Source organism: Manis javanica, chromosome 10 (assembly GCF_040802235.1).
Source record: "Manis javanica isolate MJ-LG chromosome 10, MJ_LKY, whole genome shotgun sequence".
NCBI classification, from domain to species: Eukaryota; Metazoa; Chordata; class Mammalia; order Pholidota; family Manidae; genus Manis; species Manis javanica.
Window position 1 is genome coordinate 23,432,208 of NC_133165.1, and position 10,266 is coordinate 23,442,473.

The 10,266-nt window shown below is 38.4% G+C and overlaps 1 pseudogene; it reads right to left on the reverse strand.

Annotated features, from left to right (window-relative positions):
- Positions 1-7,871: 7,871 nt before the first annotated feature.
- Positions 7,872-8,831, reverse strand: LOC108393467 (olfactory receptor 6C76-like; annotated as a pseudogene).
- Between the last annotated feature and the right edge of the window lie 1,435 nt (positions 8,832-10,266).

A 10,266-nucleotide genomic window follows, 5' to 3' on the forward strand; every position in this document is an offset into this window, starting at 1 on the left:
TTATACTGAACAGCGAGAAGCTGAAAGCATTTCCACTGAGATCGGGAACCAGACAGGGATGCCCACTCTCCCCACTGTTATTTAACATAGTACTGGAGGTCCTAGCCACGGCAATCAGACAAAACAAAGAAATACAAGGAATCCAGATTGGTAAAGAAGAAGTTAAACTGTCACTATTTGCAGATGATATGATACTGTACATAAAAAACCCTAAAGACTCCACTCCAAAACTACTAGAACTGATATCGGAATACAGCAAAGTTGCAGGATACAAAATCAACACACAGAAATCTGTAGCTTTCCTATACACTAACAACGAATCAATAGAAAGAGAAATCAGGAAAACAATTCCATTCACCATTGCATCAAAAAGAATAAAATACCTAGGAATAAACCTAACCAAGGAAGTGAAAGACTTATACTCTGAAAACTACAAGTCACTCTTAAGAGAAATTAAAGGGGACACTAATAAATGGAAACTCATCCCATGCTCATGGCTAGGAAGAACTAATATCGTCAAAATGGCCATCCTGCCGAAAACAATATACAAATTTGATGCAATCCCTCTCAAATTACCAGCAACATTCTTCAATGAATTGGAACAAATAATTCAAAAATTCATATGGAAACACCAAAGACCCCGAATAGCCAAAGCAATCCTGAAAAAGAAGAATAAAGTAGGGGGGATCTCACTCCCCAACTTCAAGCTCTACTACAAAGCCATAGTAATCAAGACAATTTGGTACTGACACAAGAACAGAGCCACAGACCAGTGGAACAGATTAGAGACCCCAGAAATTAACCCAAACATATATGGTCAATTAATATTTGATAAAGGATCCATGGACATACAATGGCAAAATGACAGTCTCTTCAACAGATGGTGCTGGCAAAACTGGACAGCTACATGTAGGAGAATGAAACTGGACCATTGTCTAACCCCATATACAAAGGTAAACTCAAAATGGATCAAAGACCTGAATGTAAGTCATGAAACCATTAAACTCTTGGAGAAAAACATAGGCAAAAACCTCTTAGATGTAAACATGAGTGATCTCTTCTTGAACATATCTCCCCGGGCAAGGAAAACAACAGCAAAAATGAGCAAGTGGGACTACATTAAGCTGAAAAGCTTCTGTACAGCGAAAGACACCATCAATAGAACAAAAAGGAACCCTACAGTATGGGAGAATATATTTGAAAATGACAGATCTGATAAAGGCTTGACGTCCAGAATATATAAAGAGCTCACACGCCTCAACAAACAAAAAACAAATAACCCAATTAAAAAATGGGCAGAGGAACTGAACAGACAGTTCTCCAAAAAAGAAATACAGATGGCCAAGAGACACATGAAAAGATGCTCCACATCGCTAATTATCAGAGAAATGCAAATTAAAACTACAATGAGGTATCACCTCACACCAGTAAGGATAGCTGCCATCCAAAAGACAAACAACAACAAATGTTGGCGAGGCTGTGGAGAAAGGGGAACCCTCCTACACTGCTGGTGGGAATGTAAATTAGTTCAACCATTGTGGAAAGCAGTATGGAGGTGCATCAAAATGCTCAAAACAGACCTACCATTTGACCCAGGAATTCCACTCCTAGGAATTTACCCTAAGAACGCAGCAATCAAGTTTGAGAAAGACAGATGCACTCCTATGTTTATCGCAGCACTATTTACAATAGCCAAGAATTGGAAGCAACCTAAATGTCCATCTGTAGATGAATGGATAAAGAAGATGTGGTACATATACACAATGGAATACTACTCAGCCATAAGAAGTGGAAAAATCCAACCATTTGCAGCAACATGGATGGAGCTGGAGAGTATTATGCTCAGTGAAATAAGCCAAGCGGAGAAAGAGAAATACCAAATGATTTCACTCATCTGAGGAGTATAGGAACAAAGGAAAAACTGAAGGAACAAAACAGCAGCAGAATTACAGATCCCAAAAATGGACTAACAGGTACCAAAGGGAAAGGAACTGGGGAGGATGGGTGGGCAGGGAGGGATAAGGGGGGGGGAAGAAGAAGGGGGGTATTAAGATTAGCATGCATGGGGGGAGGGAGAAAGGGGAGGGTGGGCTGCACAACACAGAGAGGACAAGTAGTGACTCTACCACATTTTGCTAAGCTGATGGACAGTAACCGTAATGTGGTTGTTAGGGGGGACCTGATATAGGGGAGAGCATAGTAAACATAGTATTCTTCAGGTAAGTGTAGATTAAAAATTTAAAAAAAAAAAGAAAGAAAGAAAGAAAAGGGGGATTACTCCTTAACAGGATAAAACTATCGGTAAATCAAAGATCAACGCATGCTTTAAATATCCTTAATGTTGATCACTTAAAGGGTGTCAGATGATCAGCTATGGAGGTACTCTTTTCTGATAATATTCCTTTCTCTTAATTTAAAAAAAAAAAAAAAAAGCAGTTACTGTGTGCTGACCTCCAATGAGTTCTGCACAGTGGTATAGAGGGCATGTCAAAGTGTGGGCAAAGGGTCTGTTTGTTTCTACGCAGAAGATCAAGGCCTAGCTTGGATACCCAGAAAATGAACTAAGATACGATATGAGGAGGAGCTTCCGGCATCAGCACTCTCTGGAGGACTCGTGCCGGGGGATGATCATCAAAAAGCCTCCACAGGGATCCGGACGATGCTGCGGTTGTGGCTGCATCCAGCCCACCGTCTCCTGGACTTGCCATAAGAAGGAGGAGGGAGATGTCTAGGCTGGCATGTGCATACAGTGAGACAACGAATTTGACCGGATCTGTACTGTTGGAACTCAACCAGGAGTTGGGAGGGGTGCAAGTTGTAGCACCCCAAAATCTCATGACTATAGACTATCTATGGTTAAAAGAACATATGGGATGTGAACAGATCCCAGAAATGGACTGCTTTAATTTGTCTGATGGTTCAAGTACAGTTGGACAATATCCATCATATCATAGATAAATTTTCACAAATGCCTAGGGTGCCTAAATGGTTTTCTTGGCTTCACTGGAGATGGCTGGTAATTATAGATTTGCTTTGTTTATGTCACCGTATTCCTATTATGTTAATATGTGTGTGCAAATTAGTTAGTAGTTTAAAACCTATACATACTTAAGGTACTATACAAGAAGATATGTCAAAGAAATAATCAATCCTCCCAAGTTTCCTTCATATGCTACATCTATAGCTTTTCTTCTTCCTTCCTAATTACAAACCTTAAATAGAATTCGTGCCTCATATCGAATTTACCGAGTATCATAATTCCTCCAGGTGGTAAAGATACCTCGAGACAAGTGCTGGGCATAGAAGCCACAGGGCATAAATCTGCAAAGAAGTAAAAAGCTAACCTTTGCAAACAATATGGCTTCTCTCTCACTTACCAACTTTACATTTCCCTGTATGGCCCCGGAAGATGACTGGTTAGCCAGAGACGGGTAAGATTCCTCAAGGGAGGAACAACCTAAGACAGGCACAGTCGCAGGGGGGCCATCAGGTGAGAATTTGGGGATCAACAGAGGTGAGGCTCAGAACCTCACCCCCCCTGCTTTGAGAGAAATCTTCTGCATCCGTGGATGTCTTGCTGCCCTTGTCTAGCCTGGATTAATACTTAGTCCATAGGCACACACCTGATCATCTGATCATCTATATTTGCCTTCTTACAGCACTAAACTATGTTTTCTACCTTTATCTTGCATCTACCTACCACTTCAGCATTTTATTAAAAATAAAAATAATAATAATAATAGGAGAAATGTGGGATCAACATATAAATCAAGTACAAAAATCAAACGAATATTCATATTTGACCTGATGGTTTATAGGTCATATTGCATGATCAAAACCGAAAGTTTCTGTGATGAATGCCCTTGTACTGTTCACCATGTAAGAATTTATTCACTCTGTAAGAATTCGTTCACCATGTAAGAACTTGTTCGTTATGCTTCAGAAGATTGGAGACTGACGAGAATTAGGCTTGAGATGGATTAATGATTGTACATTGAGCATTGACCCCCCTATACTGAATTTTATTGTTGTTAACAACCATTTGATCAATAAATATGAGAGATGCCCTCTCAAAAAAAAAAAAAAAAAAGATTGTCACATGCTGCCTTCCCCCAAATACCACCAGAACAGCCTGTTAATAAGACAAGGCTGAGTTCATTCTTTCCTCAAGAGGCTGAGTCTTAGTGTCTTGGAGATGGGAGGCCAAAATTGGGATATTGATGAGGTTTTAGAGTCCAGTTTAAGGCAGTTCTTTCAATGTGGGTGTAACTACAGGGGGAAAATATATTCCCAGCCCAGAGCAAATTACCTCTGAAACTGAAATCAGTCAAAGGGAGAAATAAAGTGGGAGAAACCCATTTATTGCTTATAAACAGTCATCCACTTCTGCTGGCCCATGTCTCTTGTGACCCAGCTGCAAAAAGAAACCCCACCCAACCTCTCCAGTCCAGATATGTCCTCCCTCCCCCTTGTAATGACCTACTGATACGGAGATAAATTATTTCTCTCCACCCCTTGGAAACATCTATTGATATGAAGCACTAAGGCCAAGCAAGAGACTCTGGGAATATTGCAATTTTACCCACAGTGGGGCTCAATTAGGATTGAGTAAGGATCACAGTGTAATAGTTTCAAGATTGGTGGGTGCAACAAGGGGAGCATTTTTAAGGCAAGGGGTTTAAGCAATTATGGCAAAGGGTTTTAAGGCCAAGGGTTTAAGCAAAACCCTGCCCCCTAGTACACTCGTCTTGTGGGAGTAAACTGTCACTGATGTTTTCTGTTGAAGAGTTGAACAATTTAATGATCCTTTAAACAGTGTTTTTGAAGTGTATGGGAATAAACAATAGTTATTTCAACTTAAAAAAAAAAAAAAACTACACAAGAACAAAACCCCCAGACCAAATGCATTCAATGCTGAATTTTGTCAGCCATTTAGAGAAGATATAATACCCATTCTCCTTAAAGTTTTCCAAAAAATAGAAGAGAAGGGAATACTTCCAAACTTATTCTATGAAGGCAGAATCACTCTAATACCAAACCAGGCAAAGACACCACAAAAAAGGAAAACTACAGACCAATATTCCTGATGAACATAGATGCAAAAATACTCAACAAAATATTAGCACACCGAATTCAAAAGTACATCAAGAGGATCATACACCATGACCAAGTGGGATTCATCCCAGGGATGCAAGGATGGTACAACATTCGAAAATCCATCAACATCATCCACCACATCAACAAAAAGGACAAGAACCACATGATCATTTCCATAGATGCTGAAAAAGCATTTGTCAAAATTCAACATCCATTCATGATAAAAACTCTCAACAAAATGAGTATAGAGTGTACATACTTCAACATAATAAAGGCCATATATGACAAACCCACAGCCAACAACATACTTAACAGTGAGAAGCTGAAAGCTTTTCCTCTAAGATCGGGAACAAGGCAAAGATATCCAATCTCCCCACTTTTATTCAAAATAGTACTGAAGGTCCTAACCATGGTGGTCAAACACAAAGAAATAAAAGGCATCCAGATTGGTAAGGAAGAAGTCAAACTGTCACTGTTTGCAGATAACATGATATTATACATAAGATACCCTAAATAATCCACTCCAAAACTACTAGATCTAATGTCTGAATTTAGCAACGTTGCAGGATACAAAATTAATACACAGAAATCTGTTGCTTTCCTACACACTAATGATGCACTAGCAGAAAGAGAAATCAGGAAAACAATTCCATTCACAATTGCATCAAAAAGAATAAAATACCTAGGAATAAAACAAACCAAGGAAGTGAAGGACCTATAACCTGAAAACTACAAGACACTCCTAAGAGAAATTAAAGAGGATACTAATAAATGGAAATTCATCCCATACTCTTGGGAAGGAAGAATTAATATTGTTAAAATGGCCATCCTGCCTGAAACAATCTACAGATTCAATGAAATCCCTATCAAAATACCAACAGCATTCTTCAAAAAACTGGAACAAATAGTTCTAAAATTCACATGGAACCACAAAAACCCTGAATAGCCAAAGCAATCCTGAGAAGGAAGAATAAAACAGGGGGGATCTCGCTTGCCCAACTTCAAACTCTACTACAAAACCATAGGAATCAAGACAATATGGTGCTGGCACAAGAACAGAGCCACAGACCAGTGGAACAGAATAGAGACTCCAGACTTTCACCCAAATATATATGGTCAATTAATATATGATAAAGGAGCCATGGACATCCAATGGCTAAATGACAGTCTCTTCAACAGATGGTGCTGGCAAAATTGGCCAGCTACATGTAAGAGAATGAAACTGGATCACTGTCTAACCCCATACACAAAAGCAAATTTGAAATGGATCAAAGACCTGAATGTAAGTCATGAAACCATAAAACTCTTAAAAAAAAACATAGGCAAAAATCTCTTGGACATAAACATGAGTGACTTCATGAACATATCTTCCCAGGCAAGGGAAACAAAAGCAAAAATGAACAAGTGGGACTATATAAAGCTGAAAAGCTTCTGTACAGCAAAGGACACCATCAAAAGAATAAAAAGGCACCCTACAGTATGGGAGAATATATTCATAAATGACAGATTCGATAAAGGGTTGAAATCCAAAATATATAAAGAGCTCATGCACCTCAACAAACAAAAAGCAAATAATCCAATTAAAAAATGAGCAGAGGAGCTGAACAGACAGTTCTCCAAAGAAGAAATTCAGATGGCCAACAGACACATGAAAAGATGCTCCACATCGCTAGTCATCAGAGAAATGCAAATTAAAACCACAATGAGATATCACCTCACACCAGTAAGGGTCGCCACCATCCCAAAGACAAACAAGAACACTTTGGTGAGGTTTTGGAGAAAGGGGAACCCTCCTACACTGTTGGTGGGAATGTAAACTAGTTCAACCATTGTGGAAAGTAGTATGGAGATTCCTCATAAGACTCAAAATAGAAATACCATTTGACCCAGGAATTCCATTTCTAGGAATTTACCCCAAGAATGCAGGAGCCCAGTTTGAAAAAGACAGATGCACCCCTATGCTTATCGCAGCACTATTTACAATAGCCAAGATATGGAAGTAACATAAATGTCTGTCAGTAGATGAATGGATAAAGAAGATGTGGTACATATACACAATGAAATATTACTCAGCCATAAGAAAAAAACAGATCCTACCATTTGCAACCACATTTATGGAGATAGAGGGTATTATGCTCAGTGCAATAAGCCAGACAGAGGAAGACAAGTACCAAATGATTTCACTCATATGTGGAGTATAAGAACAAAGGAAAACTGAAGGAACAAAACTGCAGCAGAATCACAGAACCCAAGAATGGACTAATAGTTACCAAAGGGAAAGAGACTGGGGAGGACGGGTAGGAAGGGAGGGATAAAGGCAGGGGAAAAGGAAGGGGGCATTATGATTAGCATGTATAATGTGGGGGGACACAGGGAGGGCTGTGCAACACAGAGAAGACAAGTAGTGATTTTACAGCATCTTACTACACTGATGGACAGTGACTGTAATGGGGATTGTGGGGGGAACTTGGTGAAGGGGGGAACCTAGTAAACATAATGTTCTGCATGTCATTGTAGATTAATGATAACAAAAATAAATAAATATATAAATACATTCTCACAATCTTGTTAAATGTCACTCTCATTTATGTGACATCAAATCATTCATGTTCAGAAAATTTTCAGTGCTCATGAATGTAAAAAGACAGTTGAACCAGATGAGGACAAAGTGGGATGAATGGAGAATAAAACCTGAAGGAAAAAGAAATATAGCAATCTTAAGACTATGTTAGACACAGGTTCCATTGAAATTTAGGCCATGAATTTCCTTATGATTAAAACAAATTTGAGAAGCATTTTGTGACTAAGTTATTACAGGACGCTTTGCCCACTGGTTCCTTAGCGAGTAAATAAAAGGCTTTAGCATTGGGGCAACAAAGGTATTGAGTACTGCTGTACCCTGGGCCAAAGCCACTCCTTCTTTTGCAGAAGTTTGACATACATGAAAATGCAACTTCCATGAGAAATAGAGACAACATTCGTGTGTGAAGAGCACTTAAGTGGAAAAGGCCTTTTTCCTTTCCTCAGCTGATGGGATTCTCAGACCTGTTTTAAGGATGAGTGCATAGGCAAGAATCACTAACATTATGGTTATCATGAGTATGAATACTGCCAGCAAAGTCCCCTGAGCTCCAGGAATGCTGTGTCTGTGCAGGAGATCAGCAGCATGGAAGAGTCACAGGTGAAGTGGTCAATGATGTTGGAGTCACAGAAATCCAACTGCAAGTTCCAATGATTATGTGTGGAAAGATAATGAGAAACCCAACCAGCCAAGAACAACTACAGGCTGGTTGCAGATGCTGCCATTCATACTGTGTGTAATGCAGTGGCTTACACAGAGCTATGTGCCAGTCAGAGGACACAGCTGTCAAAAGAAAAAATTCTTTTTAATTTTTGGAATCTAGGATAATTTTTTGAATTTAAGAAGATGAATTAAAAACACTCAGGCAGTGCAAGAATGATAGAAAGTGTTGATATCTGTGTTACCATCCTAACCAGAAATCTAGAAATGCAAACTGTTTTGAATGAGATTTCTGGGAAAGAAAGATTCCTAACGAAGAAACACATAGGAGTTTTCAGGCGTGAATCTGTCAGAGTAAGGGTGGTAATTGTCAGGTTTCCAGTTATACTGAATATACATGTGAAAAATAGAAACAGAGATATCATACATTTATCTTTGGGTCATTTGTTAATCCCAGAAGAATGAACTCTTTCACAGATGTCTGATTTTTCATTTCTTATTTCTGACTTCTTCCAGGTCTATAAATGCAAATAAGAAACAATGATTTTGTGAATTTAGGATTACTTATTTTTTGTCATCCCTACTAATTTAAGAAATATATGAGACATATAATGGATCAAAATGTTAGCTGCCAATGAACATTTATGTGAGTCAGGATGAAGAAAACTATATCTAGTATTCACCTTGTAATTCATTAGCCATTTAATATTGAAAGAATCACATGATAGGTCAAATAAACACACCTATATAACAGAAAATATACCTACCAAATGTGTTTTACATTCTTTTAAAACTTGATCATGAGTAGGTGAAAACTAGGTGAAACTCTAAAACGTAAATTATTTTACTTTATTAAAAGTATTTTACCAATGACATATGTCCTAGTGGCTTTCAGAAAATGAAACATTTTGAAGTTTCTTTTTTTAGAGAGTTATTTAACACAATTTTTTCTAGATGTTTCAGGTGCATACTGCCCATATAGAGAATTAATAACTTAACAAAAGTAACAGGGCAGTTAAAATTAATATTTATATAATCCTAAACAAAGTTATAATTTAAAGGTTATTTTCTGAATTAAAAAATGATCTTTTTAGATTCTAACAGCCAAAATTATCTAAGTTATAAATGGATGAGAAAATGAAAAAATAAATAATGTGAAATACAAAAAATATACTCAGTTATGTAACCCATATGGTAGCAATTGGACTGCCCAACACAAGTGCTCCTCTGCCTTACCTTAGTTGAGTGTCAGTGTTTGATGTTTTACTTTTGGAGTATTTCATGGGCTTCACAACTTGTTTCAGCCCCTGAATTTCTCCTGCAAGAACATACTTCGAAAGTGCAGGTGGAATTTAGCCAGACGATCCCGATCGCACAGAGTAACAGGGAACACAATATAAATGCAGAAAATGTGTTTCTGAAGTTAAGGAGGTGCTGATCGGATGGCGACATAGTATCTGTCACTGGTAGACTGCATCCAGACCGCAAGCAAAGTATTCAAGTGGTCCTGCCACTTGTGACACGGGGAGGACTTGGTGACACGCTGGTGAAAGCTGTATGGACGTCCCAGGTAGTCAGTCCATGCTAAGGATGAAAGGCTGAGACTCAGGTAGTGCTACCAAAGTTTTCATTAGGTAACCATGTCTCTGGTACTAAGTTGTTCAGGAAGAAAGCTTGGGGCTGTGGAAATGGGAGAGGGCAGAAAAATGGACCCCTGAGTTTTTAACTGGTGACACAGCAGAACTAGAGACTAAACTTACTTGGAATATGGATTACACTCTCCAAAAATTTAATTGATATGGAAAAGAAAAATGTGGGAACGGGACAATAGTCACAATGAAAAACAGAAATTCTTGATATTGATTAGATATAAAAAATACAACATGATGCTATATTTGGCACTCAAGAGTCATAGAGAATGTTATATG